Raw genomic sequence first — 16004 nt, forward strand, 5'->3', positions numbered from 1 at the left:
CGTTCAATAAACCAGATAGGTATTAGACAAGATCTACACCTTGCTCAATGAACTGGCCTCAACACACCCTATACACCGCAGAGAAATATATCTGAGTAATAAGAATCTTAAAACCCATGTATTGATATATCTCCATAAGGGAATCAAGTGTGTGCAGAGTGGCACAAACACAGCAGTGAAAATGAGCTAAACCCCATTATAGAAATAAATTTTAAAACCAAAACGCAGAAACAATGAAAGAGAGAAAAATTCTTACAAAATTCGCTCAGGGGCTGTGATGCAACCTGGAATGACCACATATAAACCCACAGCTGGATAAGACATAAGGCTGGACACTTGGGGCTGAGAGGATTGGTGAGCTTTGGTGAGCAACTGCTGACAGTTTAATGCAATACTTCATGCTACTCATTCCAAGGGTCCCAACACTCCAGGTTGAAGGGAATCTTCCTACAGCTAAACCATGCATGGGAAATCCAGCAGATGGTATACCATATGATCGGGAAAGGTTCCTAAAACGCACCTCATTTTCCTCTGCTGGGGCTCCGGATCAACATTCCAGCACCTTTACTAACAACATCCCCACATGGAGAGTCAATGCCTTTAAGTTCCGGTATCGCACAGTCTGCAGTTAGTGCGGAGGATGAATGGGAATAGGGGGAACCAGTGAGACAATAGCTGTAGCGGTTTCAATGGACACATGTCACTCTAATATCACATAGGAAGAAGAATTAACCAAAGGCACAGCAAGGCGCCCCAGAAGAAGAATAGGGCCTGAAGAAATCCTGTGGATATGAGGCAAGATCACAAAAATAAGAGCTGAAAAATGGAGCTAAGGGCCACTGCAATTCAAAAACCTGCAGAGTTATAAAGGCCAATTATTTTTCAAAAGTATATTGAGGTAACGCTATGAAGAGGCACTGACAGCAAAGCAGAATTGCAGGAAACCGATTTCAGGAGGTAGACTGGAATTGCATTGAAAACATATGAAAAGACTCAGAACATCCACAATCATGCACTTGGCCAAAAACTGCGTATGCGTTTTTTCCTGAATATATTCAGGAAGAAACGCATATGCCCTTTCTGGCCAACCAAGCAACCTTGCAAAGAAAATCTGCAATACAATGAAGTCTCACTTCCCCCCAGTCAAAAGGGCCATCTGAAAAAAGTGTAAAATCCAGAAAGGCAGGACAGGCCATGGAGAACTGGGAGCCTTGTTATGCTGATGGGTGGGATGTAAATTGCCAACAGCCACTCTGGAGAAGTGTATGGTGTTTCCTGAAACATCTAAAAAACAAAGCAACAGAGCCTAGGGCACTTCCACTTATGGTCCTATAGCTTAGGGAAATTAAAATCAAAAAGACACAGCCACCCCAAAGTTTGGGACGGCTCTGTTTACAGGAACCTCGTTTACGGTACAAGTTCAATATCGCAGAAAGCAAAAAATGTATAAAGAAGTTGTGGAACGTACGTACAATGCAATATCACTCAGCAATGAAATCTATGTCATCAGGCCCGTAGCAGCATAATGGGTGGATTCAGGTACGATGATTCTAAGTGAAATAAGTCACACAGAAAAAGAAACATCATAAGATATCACTAATACACAGAATGTAAACGTGGCTATACAGGAACTGAATTACAAAACAGAACAGGGTCTCAAATGTAGAAAACCAACTTATGCTTGCTGAATGGGAAAGGTGAGTTGGGGTGCTGCATAAAACCAGAGATTGAAATTAGCACAGATACCGTTCCATAAGCCAAATATGTAATAGACAAGAGCTACTCCTTGCTCAACGAAGTGGACACAACACCCCATATTAAACGCCTAAGAATATACCTGACTAGTAGGAATCTTAAAACCTATGGATTGATATGTCTCCAAAAGAGAATCAAGCGTGTGTACAGCGGCATAAACACAGCAGTGATAGGATAGGTGAGGTTCGGTAAGCAAATGCAGACACTTTGAAGTCATATTGCATGGTACCCATTCCATGGGTCTCAACTCTCCAGGTTTAAGGGATTCTTCCTTCAGCTAAAACATGCATGTGGAACCCAGAGTATGATCCACCGTGTAACCGGGAAACGTGTTCAAATGTGTCTCAGGTTTCGTCCCCTGGTACTCGGGTGCAACATTCCAGACGCTTTACTAACACTCTCCCCACTTGGAGAGTCAGTGCTTTAACCTCCTGTTTGGCCCAGTTTGCAATTTCTGCGGAAAATGAACAGGAATAGGGAGAACCAATGAGAGACTAGCTGGAGGTGTCTGGACGGGCAAATTTAACTCTACTTTCCCACCAGGAAGAGGAATTAACCAAAGGCTCAGCATGCCATGCCAGACCCACACTAGGGCCTGAAGCAATTCTGCGGTGTTGTGGCCAGCTCACAAGAAAGCGAGTTGAAGAAAGGAACTCAGGGGCACTGTAATTCACAAACCTGCAGAGTTATAAATGACAGCTATCGTCCAAAAATATATTGAAGTAAGGCTGCCAAGAGGACTAGAAAGCGGGGCAGAATTGCAGGAAACCGATTTCAGGAGGTAGAATGGAATTGCATGTAAAGCGTAGGAAAAGAGGCAGAACTACCACAATGATGCACTTGGCCATAAAGGGCATACGTGTTTTTTCCTGAATATATTCAGGAAAAAACGCATACGCGCTTTTTGGCCAACCAAGCAATCTTGCAAAGGAAATCTGCATTACAATGAAGTGTCACTGCCCCCCGGTTAAAAGGGCCATCTGAAAAAAGTGTAAAATCCAGAAAGGCAGGACAGGCCATGGAGAACTGGGAGCCTTGTTATGCTGATGGGCGGGATGGAAATTGCCAACAGCCACTCTGGAGAAGTGTATGGTGTTTCCTGAAACATCTAAAAAACAAAGCAAGAGAGCCTAGGGCAATTCCACTTATGGTCCTATAGCTTAGGGAAATTAAAATCAAAAAGACACAGCCACCCCAAAGTTTGGGACGGCTATGTTTACAAGAACCTTGTTTACGGTACAAGTTCAATATCACAGAAAGCAAAAAATGGATAAAGAAGTTGTGGTACTTACGTACAATGCAATATCACTCAGCAATGAAATCTATGTCATCAGGCCCGTAGCAGCATAGTGAGTGGATTCAGGTACGATGATTCTAAGTGAAATAAGTCACACAGAAAAAGAAACGTCATAAGATATCACTACTACACCGAATGTAACCTTGGCTACACAGGAACTGAATTACAAAACAGAACAGGGTCTCAAATGTAGAAAACCAACTTATGTTTGCTTAAGAGGAAAGGTGAGTTGGGGTGCTGCATAAAACCAGAGATTGAAATTAGCACAGATCCCGTTCCATAAGCCAAAAATGTAACAGACAAGAGCTACTCTTTGCTCAACGAAGTGGACACAACACCCCATATTAAACACCTAAGAATATACCTGACTAGTAAGAATCTTAAAACCTATGGATTGATATGTCTCCGAAAGAGAATCAAGCGTGTGTATAGTGGCATAAACGCAGCAGTGATAGGATTGGTGATGTTCGGTGAGCAAATGCAGACCCTTCGAAGTCATATTGCATGGTACCCATTCCATGGGTCTCAACTCTCCAGGTTTAAGGGATTCTTCCTTCAGCTAAAACATGCATGTGGAACCCAGAGTATGATCCACCATGTGATCGGGAAATGTGTTCAAATGTGTCTCACTTTTCGTCCCCTGGTACTCGGGTGCAACATTCCAGACGCTTTACTAACACTCTCCCCACTTGGAGAGTCAGTGCTTTAACCTCCTGTTTGGCCCAGTTTGCAATTTCTGCGGAAAATGAACAGGAATAGGGAGAACCAATGAGAGACTAGCTGGAGGTGTCTGGACAGGCAAATTTAACTCTAATTTCCCACCAGGAAGAGGAATTAACCAAAGGCTCAGCATGCCATGCCAGACCCACACTAGGGCCTGAAGCAATTCTGCGGCGTTGTGGCCAGCTCACAAGAAAGCGAGTTGAAGAAAGGAAATCAGGGGCACTGTAATTCACAAACCTGCAGAGTTATAAATGACAGCTATTGTCCAAAAATATATTGAAGTAAGGCTGCCAAGAGGACTAGAAAGCGGGGCAGAATTGCAGGAAACCGATTTCAGGAGGTACAATGGAATTGCATGTAAAGCATAGGAAAAGAGGCAGAACGTCCACAATGATGCACTTGGCCAAAAAGGGCATACGTGTTTTTTCCTGAATATATTCAAGAAAAAACGCATACGTGCTTTTTGGCCAACCAAGCAAGCTTGCAAAGGAAATCTGCATTACATTGAAGTGTCACTGCCCCCCGGTCAAAAGGGCCATCTGAAAAAAGTGTAAAATCCAGAAAGGCAGGACAGGCCATGGAGAACTGGGAGCCTTGTTATGCTGATGGGCGGGATGTAAATTGCCAACAGCCACTCTGGAGAAGTGTATGGTGTTTCCTGAAACATCTAAAAAACAAAGCAAGAGAGCCTAGGGCAATTCCACTTATGGTCCTATAGCTTAGGGAAATTAAAATCAAAAAGACACAGCCACCCCAAAGTTTGGGACGGCTCTGTTTACAAGAACCTCGTTTATGGTACAAGTTCAATATCACAGAAAGTGAAAAATGGATAAAGAAGTTGTGGTACTTACGTACAATGGAATATCACTCAGCAATGAAATCTATGTCATCAGGCCCGTAGCAGCATAATGAGTGGATTCAGGTACGATTATTCTAAGTGAAATAAGTCACACAGAAAAAGAAACATCATAAGATATCATTAATACACGGAATGTAAACTTGGCTATACAGGAACTGAATTACAAAACAGAACAGGGTCTCAAATGTAGAAAACCACATATGCTTGCTTAAGGGGAAAGGTGAGTTGGAGTGCTGCATAAAACAAGAGATTAAAATAAGCACAGATACCGTTCCATAAGCCAAATATGTAATAGACAAGAGCTACTCCTTGCTCAACGAAGTGGACTCAACACGCCATCTTAAACGCCTAAGAATATAACTGACTAGTAAGAATCTTAAAACCTATGGATTGATATGTCTCCGAAAGAGAATCAAGCGTGTGTACAGAGCCATAAACGCAACAGTGACAGGATTGATGATGTTCGGTGAGACAATGCAGACCCTTTGAAGTCATATTGCATGGTATCCATTCCATGGGTCTCAACTCTCCAGGTTTAAGGGATTCTTCCTTCAGCTAAAACATGCATGTGGAACCCAGAGTATGATCCACCGTGTGATCGGGAAACATGTTCAATTGTGTCTCAGTTTTCGTGCCCTGGTACTCAGGTGCAACATTCCAGATGCTTTACTAACCCTCTCCCCACTTAGAGAGTCAGTGCCTTTAACCTCCTGTTTGGCCCAGTTTGCAATTTCCACGGAAAATGAACAGGAATAGGGAGAACCATTGAGAGACTAGGTGGAGGTGTCTGGACGGGCAAATTTAACTCTCATTTCCCAGCAGGAAGAGAAATTAACCAAAGGCTCAGCATGCCATGCCGGAACCACACTAGGGCCTGAAGCAGTCCTGCGGTGTTGCGGCAAGCTCACAAGAAAGCGAGTTGAAGAAAGGAACTCAGGAGCACTGTAATTCACAAAACTGCAGAGTTATAAATGACAGCTATCGTCCAAAAATATATTGAAGTAAGGCTGCCAAGAGGACTTGAAAGCGGGGCAGAATTGCAGGAAACCGATTTCAGGAGGTAGACTGGAATTGCATGTAAAGCATAGGAAAAGAGGCAGAACGTCCACAATGATGCACTTGGCCAAAAAGGGCGTATGCGTTTTTTCCTGAATATATTCAGGAAAAAACGCATCCGCCCTTTTTGGCCAACCAAGCAAGCTTGCAAAGGAAATCTGCACTACAATGAAGTGATACTGCCCCCCGGTCAAAAGGGCCATCTGAAAAAAGTGTAAAATCCAGAAAGGCAGGACAGGCCATGGAGAACTGGGAGCCTTGTTATGCTGATGGGCGGGATGTAAATTGCCAACAGCCACTCTGGAGAAGTGTATGGTGTTTCCTGAAACATCTAAAAAACAAAGCAAGAGAGCCTAGAGCACTTCCACTTATGGTCCTATAGCATAGGGAAATTAAAATCAAAAAGATACAGCCACCCCAAAGTTTGGGATGGCTCTGTTTACAAAAACCTCGTTTACGGTACAAGTTCAATATCACAGAAAGCGAAAAATGGATAAAGAAGTTGTGGTACTTACGTACAATGCAATATCACTCAGCAATGAAATCTATGTCATCAGGCCCGTAGCAGCATAATGAGTGGATTCAGGTACGATGATTGTAAGTGAAATAAGTCACAGAGAAAAAGAAACATCATAAGATATCACTAATACACGGAATGTAAACTTGGCTACACAGGAACTGAATTACAAAACAGAACAGGGTCTCAAATGTAGAACAACAACTTATGCTTGCTTAAGGGGAAAGGTGAGTTGGGGTGCTGCATAAAACCAGTGATTGAAATTAGCACAGATACCGTTCCATAAGCCAAATATGTAATAAACAAGAGCTACTCCTTGCTCAGCGAAGTAGACTCAACACCCCATATTAAATGCCTAAGAATATACCTGACTAGTAGGAATCTTAAAACCTATGGATTTATATGTCTCTGAAAGAGAATCAAGCGTGTGTACAGCGGCATAAACGCAGCAGTGATAGGATTGGTGATGTTCGGTGAGCAAATGCAGACCCTTTGAAGGCACATTGCATGGTACCCATTCCATGGGTCTCAACTCTCCAGGTTTAAGGGATTCTTCCTTCAGCTACAACATGCATGTGGAACCCAGAGTATGATCCACCATGTGATCGGGAAATGTGTTCAAATGTGTCTCACTTTTCGTCCCCTGGTACTCGGGTGCAACATTCCAGACGCTTTACTAACACTCTCCCCACTTGGAGAGTCAGTGCTTTAACCTCCTGTTTGGCCCAGTTTGCAATTTCTGCGGAAAATGAACAGGAATAGGGAGAACCAATGAGAGACTAGCTGGAGGTGTCTGGACGGGCAAATTTAACTCTAATTTCCCACCAGGAAGAGGAATTAACCAAAGGCTCAGCATGCCATGCCAGACCCACACTAGGGCCTGAAGCAATTCTGCGGCGTTGTGGCCAGCTCACAAGAAAGCGAGTTGAAGAAAGGAACTCAGGGGCACTGTAATTCACAAACCTGCAGAGTTATAAATGACAGCTATTGTCCAAAAATATATTGAAGTAAGGCTGCCAAGAGGACTAGAAAGCGGGGCAGAATTGCAGGAAACCGATTTCAGGAGGTAGAATGGAATTGCATGTAAAGCATAGGAAAAGAGGCAGAACGTCCACAATGATGCACTTGGCCAAAAAGGGCATACGTGTTTTTTCCTGAATATATTCAAGAAAAAACGCATACGCGCTTTTTGGCCAACCAAGCAAGCTTGCAAAGGAAATCTGCATTACAATGAAGTGTCACTGCCCCCCGGTCAAAAGGGCCATCTGAAAAAAGTGTAAAATCCAGAAAGGCAGGACAGGCCATGGAGAACTGGGAGCCTTGTTATGCTGATGGGCGGGATGTAAATTGCCAACAGCCACTCTGGAGAAGTGTATGGTGTTTCCTGAAACATCTAAAAAACAAAGCAAGAGAGCCTAGGGCAATTCCACTTATGGTCCTATAGCTTAGGGAAATTAAAATCAAAAAGACACAGCCACCCCAAAGTTTGGGACGGCTCTGTTTACAAGAACCTCGTTTATGGTACAAGTTCAATATCACAGAAAGTGAAAAATGGATAAAGAAGTTGTGGTACTTATGTACAATGGAATATCACTCAGCAATGAAATCTATGTCATCAGGCCCGTAGCAGCATAATGAGTGGATTCAGGTACGATTATTCTAAGTGAAATAAGTCACACAGAAAAAGAAACATCATAAGATATCATTAATACACGGAATGTAAACTTGGCTATACAGGAACTGAATTACAAAACAGAACAGGGTCTCAAATGTAGAAAACCACATATGCTTGCTTAAGGGGAAAGGTGAGTTGGAGTGCTGCATAAAACAAGAGATTAAAATAAGCACAGATACCGTTCCATAAGCCAAATATGTAATAGACAAGAGCTACTCCTTGCTCAACGAAGTGGACTCAACACGCCATCTTAAACGCCTAAGAATATAACTGACTAGTAAGAATCTTAAAACCTATGGATTGATATGTCTCCGAAAGAGAATCAAGCGTGTGTACAGAGCCATAAACGCAACAGTGACAGGATTGATGATGTTCGGTGAGCCAATGCAGACCCTTTGAAGTCATATTGCATGGTATCCATTCCATGGGTCTCAACTCTCCAGGTTTAAGGGATTCTTCCTTCAGCTAAAACATGCATGTGGAACCCAGAGTATGATCCACCGTGTGATCGGGAAACATGTTCAATTGTGTCTCAGTTTTCGTGCCCTGGTACTCAGGTGCAACATTCCAGATGCTTTACTAACCCTCTCCCCACTTAGAGAGTCAGTGCCTTTAACCTCCTGTTTGGCCCAATTTGCAATTTCCACGGAAAATGAACAGGAATAGGGAGAACCATTGAGAGACTAGGTGGAGGTGTCTGGACGGGCAAATTTAACTCTCATTTCCCAGCAGGAAGAGAAATTAACCAAAGGCTCAGCATGCCATGCCGGAACCACACTAGGGCCTGAAGCAGTCCTGCGGTGTTGCGGCAAGCTCACAAGAAAGCGAGTTGAAGAAAGGAGCTCAGGAGCACTGTAATTCACAAAACTGCAGAGTTATAAATGACAGCTATCGTCCAAAAATATATTGAAGTAAGGCTGCCAAGAGGACTTGAAAGCGGGGCAGAATTGCAGGAAACCGATTTCAGGAGGTAGACTGGAATTGCATGTAAAGCATAGGAAAAGAGGCAGAACGTCCACAATGATGCACTTGGCCAAAAAGGGCGTATGCGTTTTTTCCTGAATATATTCAGGAAAAAACGCATCCGCCCTTTTTGGCCAACCAAGCAAGCTTGCAAAGGAAATCTGCACTACAATGAAGTGATACTGCCCCCCGGTCAAAAGGGCCATCTGAAAAAAGTGTAAAATCCAGAAAGGCAGGACAGGCCATGGAGAACTGGGAGCCTTGTTATGCTGATGGGCGGGATGTAAATTGCCAACAGCCACTCTGGAGAAGTGTATGGTGTTTCCTGAAACATCTAAAAAACAAAGCAAGAGAGCCTAGAGCACTTCCACTTATGGTCCTATAGCATAGGGAAATTAAAATCAAAAAGATACAGCCACCCCAAAGTTTGGGATGGCTCTGTTTACAAAAACCTCGTTTACGGTACAAGTTCAATATCACAGAAAGCGAAAAATGGATAAAGAAGTTGTGGTACTTACGTACAATGCAATATCACTCAGCAATGAAATCTATGTCATCAGGCCCGTAGCAGCATAATGAGTGGATTCAGGTACGATGATTGTAAGTGAAATAAGTCACAGAGAAAAAGAAACATCATAAGATATCACTAATACACGGAATGTAAACTTGGCTACACAGGAACTGAATTACAAAACAGAACAGGGTCTCAAATGTAGAACAACAACTTATGCTTGCTTAAGGGGAAAGGTGAGTTGGGGTGCTGCATAAAACCAGTGATTGAAATTAGCACAGATACCGTTCCATAAGCCAAATATGTAATAAACAAGAGCTACTCCTTGCTCAGCGAAGTAGACTCAACACCCCATATTAAATGCCTAAGAATATACCTGACTAGTAGGAATCTTAAAACCTATGGATTTATATGTCTCTGAAAGAGAATCAAGCGTGTGTACAGCGGCATAAACGCAGCAGTGATAGGATTGGTGATGTTCGGTGAGCAAATGCAGACCCTTTGAAGGCACATTGCATGGTACCCATTCCATGGGTCTCAACTCTCCAGGTTTAAGGGATTCTTCCTTCAGCTACAACATGCATGTGGAACCCAGAGTATGATCCACCATGTGATCGGGAAATATGTTCAAATGTGTCTCAGTTTTCGTCCCCTGGTACTCGGGTGCAACATTCCAGACGCTTTACTAACACTCTCCCCACTTGGAGAGTCAGTGCCTTTAACCTCCTGTTTGGCCCAGTTTGCAATTTCTGCGGAAAATGAACAGGAATAGGGAGAACCAATGAGAGACTAGCCGGAGGTGTCTGGATGGGCAAATTTAACTCTCATTTCCCACCAGGAAGAGGAATTAACCAAAGGCTCAGCATGCCGTGCCAGAACCACACTAGGGCCTGAAGCAATCCTGCGGTGTTGTGGCCAACTCACAAGAATGCGAGTTGAAGAAAGGAGCTCAGGGGAACTGTAATTCACAAACCTGCAGAGTTATAAATGACAGCTATCGTCCAAAAATATATTGAAGTAAGGCTGCCAAGAGGACTTGAAAGCGGGGCAGAATTGCAGGAAACCGATTTCAGGAGGTAGACTGGAATTGCATGTAAAGCATAGGAAAAGAGGCAGAACGTCCACAATGATGCACTTGGCCAAAAAGGCATATGCGTTTTTTCCTGAATATATTCAGGAAAAAACGCATATGCCCTTTTTGGCCAAACAAGCAAGCTTGCAAAGAAATCTGCACTAAAATGAAGTCTCACTGCCCCCTGGTGAAAAGGGCCACCTGAAAAAAGTGTAAAATCCAGAAAGGCAGGACAGGCCATGGAGAACTGGGAGCCTTGTTATGCTGATGGGCGGGATGTAAATTGCCAACAGCCACTCTGGAGAAGTGTATGGTGTTTCCTGAAACATCTAAAAAACAAAGCAACAGAGCCTAGGGCACTTCCACTTATGGTCCTATAGCTTAGGGAAATTAAAATCAAAAAGACACAGCCACCCCAAAGTTTGGGACGGCTCTGTTAACAAGAACCTCATTTACGGTACAAGTTCAATATCGCAGAAGGTGAAAAATGGATAAAGAAGTAGTGGTACTTACGTACAATGCAATATCACTCAGCAATGAAATCTATATCATCAAGCCCGTAGCAGCATAATGAGTGGATTCAGGTACGATGATTCTAAGTGAAAAAAGTCACACAGAAAAAGAAACATCATAAGATATCACTAATACACAGAATGTAAACTTGGCTACACAGGAACTGAATTACAAAACAGAATAGGGTCTCAAATGTAGCAAACCAACTTATGCTTGCTTAAGGGGAAAGGTGAGTTGGGGTGCTGCATAAAACCAGAGATTAAAATTAGCACAGATACCGTTCCATAAACCAAATATGTAATAGACAAAAGCTACTCCTTGCTCAACGAAGTGGACTCAACACCCCATCTTAAACGCCTAAGAATATACCTGACTAGTAAGAATCTTAAAACCTATGGATTGATATGTCTCCGAAAGAGAATCAAGCGTGTGTACAGTGGCATAAACGCAGCAGTGACAGGATTTATGATGTTCGGTGAGCCAATGCAGACCCTTTGAAGTCATATTGCATGGTATCCATTCCATGGGTCTCAACTCTACAGGTTTAAGGGATTCTTCCTTCAGCTCAAACATGCATGTGGAACCCAGAGTATGATCCACCGTGTGATCGGGAAACGTGTTCAAATGTGTCTCAGTTTTTCTCCCCTGGTACTCGGGGGCAACATTCCAGACGCTTTACTAACACTCTCCCCACTTGGAGAGTCAGTGCCTTTAACCTCCTGTTTGGCCCAGTTTGCAATTTCTGCGGAAAATGCACAGGAATAGGGAGAACCCATGAGAGACTAGCTGGAGGTGTCTGGACGGGCAAATTTAACTCTCATTTCCCACAAGGAAGAGGAATTAACCAAAGGCTCAGCGTGCCGTGCCGTAACCACACTAGGGCCTGAAGCAATCCTGTGGTGTTGCGGCCAGCTCACAAGAAAGCGAGTTGAAGAAAGGAGCTCAGGGGCACTGAAATTCACAAACCTGCAGAGTTATAAATGACAGCTATCATCCAAAAATATATTGAAGTAAGGCTGACAAGAGGACTTGAAGTTGGGGTAGAATTGCAGGAAACCGATTTCAGGAGGTAGACTGGAATTGCATGTAAAGCATAGGAAAATAGGCAGGACGTCCACAATGATGCACTTGGCCAAAAAGGGCGCATGTGTTTTTTCCTGAATATATTCAGGAAAAAACGCATACGCCCTTTTTGGCCAGCCAAGCAAGCTTGCAAAGGAAATCTGAACTACAATGAAGTCTCACTGCCCCCCGGTCAAAAGGGACATCTGAAAAAAATGTAAAATCCAGAAAGGCAAGACAGGGCATGGAGAACTCGGAGCCTTGTTATGCTGAAGGGCGGGAAGAAAATTGCCAACAGCCACTCTGGAGAAGTGTATGGTGTTTCCTGAAACATCTATAAAACAAAGCAACAGAGCCTAGGGCACTTCCACTTATGGTCCTATAGATTAGGGAAATTAAAATCAAAAAGACACAACCACCCCAAAATTTGGGACGGCTCTGTTTACAAGAACCTCGTTTACAGTACAAGTTCAATATCACAGAAAGCGAAAAATAGATAAAGAAGTTGTGTTACTTAGGTACAATGCAATATCACTCAGCAATGAAATCTATGTCATCAGGCCCGTAGCACCATAATGAGTAGATTCAGATACAATGATTCTAAGTGAAATAAGTCACACAGAAAAAGAAACATCATAAGATAAAACTACTACACGGAATGTAAACTTGGCTACACAGGAACTGAATTACAGAACAGAAAATGGTCTCTAAATAAGAAAACCAACTTATGCTTGTTTAAGGGGAAAGGTGAGTTGGGGTGCTTCATAAAACCAGAGATTGAAATTGGCACAGATACCATTCCATAAGCCACATATGTAATAGACAAGAGCTACTCCTTGCTCAACGAAGTGGACTCAACACCCCATATTAAACACCTAAGAATATACCTGACTAGTAAGAATCTTAAAACCTGTGGATTTATATGTCTCCGAAAGAGAATCAAGCGTGTGTACAGCGGCATAAACGCAGCAGTGATAGGATTGGTGAGGTTCGGTGAGCAAATGCAGACCCTTTGAAGTCATATTGCATGGTACCCATTCCATGGGTCTCAACTCTCCAGGTTTAAGGGATTCTTCCTTCAGCTTAAACATGCATGTAGAACCCAGAGTATGATCCACTGTGTGATCGGGAAACGTCTGCAAATGTGTCTCAGTTTTCGTCCCCTGGTACTCGGGTGCAACATTCCAGACGCTTTAATAACACTCTCCCCACTTAGAGAGACAGTGCCTTTAACCTCCTGTTTGGCACAGTATGCAATGTCTGCGGAAGATGAACAGGTATAGGGAGAACCAATGAGACTAGCTGGAGGTGTCTGGACGGGCAAATTTAACTCTCATTTTCCACCAGGAAGAGGAATTAAGCAAAGGCTCAGCGTGCCGTGCCAGAACCACACTAGGGCCTGAAGCAATCCTGCGGTGTTGTGGCCAGCTCACAAGAAAGCAAGTTGAAGAAAGGAGCTCAGGGGCACTGTCATTCACAAACCTGCAGAGTTATAAATGACAGCTATCATCCAAAAATATACTGAAGTAAGGCTGCCAAGAGGACTTGAGCACCAGGGCAGAACTGCAGGAAACCGATTTCAAGAGGTAGACTGGAATTGCATGTAAAGCATAGGAAAAGAGGCAGAACGTCCACAATGATGCACTTGGCCAAAAATGGCGTATGCGTTTTCTCCTGAATATATTCAGGAGAAAACGCATACGCCCTCTTTGGCCAACCAAGCAATCTTGCAAAGGAAATCTGCATTACAATGAAGTGTCACTGCCCCCCGGTTAAAAGGGCCATCTGAAAAAAGTGTAAAATCCAGAAAGGCAGGACAGGCCATGGAGAACTGGGAGCCTTGTTATGCTGATGGGCGGGATGGAAATTGCCAACAGCCACTCTGGAGAAGTGTATGGTGTTTCCTGAAACATCTAAAAAACAAAGCTACAGAGCCTAGGGCACTTCCACTTATGGTCCTATAGCTTAGGGAAATTAAAATCAAAAAGACACAGCCACCCCAAAGTTTGGAACGGCTCTGTTTACAACAACCTCGTTTATGGTACAAGTTCAATATCACAGAAAGCGAAAAATGGATAAAGACCTTGTGGCACTTACGTACAATGCAATATCATTCAACAATGAAATCTATATCATCAGGCCCATCGCAGCATAATGAGTGGATTCAGGTACGATGATTCTAAGTGAAATAATTCACACAGAAAAAGAAACATCATAAGATATCACTACTACACGGAATGTAAACTTGGCTACAAAGGAACTGAATTACAAAGCAGAACAGGGTCTCAAATGTAGAACACCAACTTATTCTTGCTTAAGGGGAAAGGAGAGTTGTGGTGCTGCATAAAACCAGAGATTGAAATTAGCACAGATACCGTTCCATAAGCCAAATATGCAATAGACAAGAGCTACTCCTTGCTCAACGAAGTGGACTCAACACCCCATAATAAACGCCTAAGAATATACATAACTAGTAGGAATCTTAAAACCTATGGATTGATATGTCTCCAAAACAGAATCAAGCGTGTGTACAGCAGCATAAACGCAGCAGTGATAGGATTGGTGAGGTTCGGTGAGCAAATGCAGACCCTTTGAAGTCATATTGCATGGTACCCATTCCATGGGTCTCAACTCTCCAGGTTTAAGGGATTCTTCCTTCAGCTAAAACATGCATGTGGAACCCAGAGTATGATCCACCGTGTGACCGGGAAGCTGTTCAAATGTGTCTCAGTTTTCGTCCCCTGGTACTCTGGTGCAACATTCCAGATGCTTTACTAACACTCTGCCCATTGGAGAGTCAGTGCCTTTATCCTCCTGTTTGGCCCAGGTTGCAATTTCTGCGGAAGATGAACAGGAATAGGGAGAACCAATGAGAGACTAGCTGGAGGTATCTGAACGGGAAAATGTAACTCTCATTTCCCACCAGGAAGAGGAAGTAACCAAAGGCTCAGCATGCCGTGCCAGAACCACTCTAGGGCCTGAAGCAATCCTGCGGTGTTGCGGCCAGCTCACAAGAAAGCGAGTTGAAGAAAGGAGCTCAGGGGCACTGTCATTCACAAACCTACAGAGATATAAATGACAGCTATCATCCAAAAATATACTGAAGTAAGGCTGCCAAGAGGACTTGAAAGTGGGGCAGAATTGCAGGAAACCGATTTCAGGAGGTAGACTGGAATTGCATGTAAAGCATAGGAAATGAGGCAGAAAGTCCACCACGATGCACTTGGCCAAAAAGGGCGTATGCGTTTTTTCTTGAATATATTCAGGAAAAAACGCATACGCCCTTTTTGGCCAACCAAGCAAGCTTGCAAAGGAAATGTGCACTACAATGAAGTCTCACTTCCCCCTGGTGAAAAGGGACATCTGAAAAAAGTGTAAAATCCAGAAAGGCAGGACAGGCCATGGAGAACTGGGAGCCTTGTCATGCTGAAGGGTGGGATGTAAATTGTCAACAGCCACTCTGGAAAAGTGTATCGTATTTCCTGTAACATCTACAAAACAAAGCAACAGAGCCTAGGGCACTTCCACTTATGGTCCTATAGCTTAGGGAAATTAAAATCAAAAAGACACACCCACCCCAAAGTTTCCGATGGCTCTGTTTACAAGAACCTGTTTACGGTACAAGTTCAATATCACAGACAGCGAAAAATGGATAAAGAAGTTGTGGTACTTACGTACCATGCAATATCACTCAGCATTGAAATCTATATCATCAGGCCCATAGCAGCATAATGAGTGGATTCAGGTACGATGATTCTAAGTGAAATAAGTCACACAGAAAAAGAAACATCATAAGATATCACTACTACACGGAATGTAAACTTGGCTACACAGGAACTGAATTACAAAACAGAACAGGGTCTCGAAAGTAGAAAACCAACTTATGCTTGAGTAAGGGGAAAGGTGAGTTGGGGTGCTGCATAAAATCAGAGATTGAAATTAGCACAGATATCTTTCCATAAGCCAAATATGTAATAGACAAGAGCTACTCCTTGCTCAAC

Source organism: Orcinus orca, chromosome 4 (genome assembly GCF_937001465.1).
Source record: "Orcinus orca chromosome 4, mOrcOrc1.1, whole genome shotgun sequence".
Lineage (NCBI taxonomy): Eukaryota > Metazoa > Chordata > Mammalia > Artiodactyla > Delphinidae > Orcinus > Orcinus orca.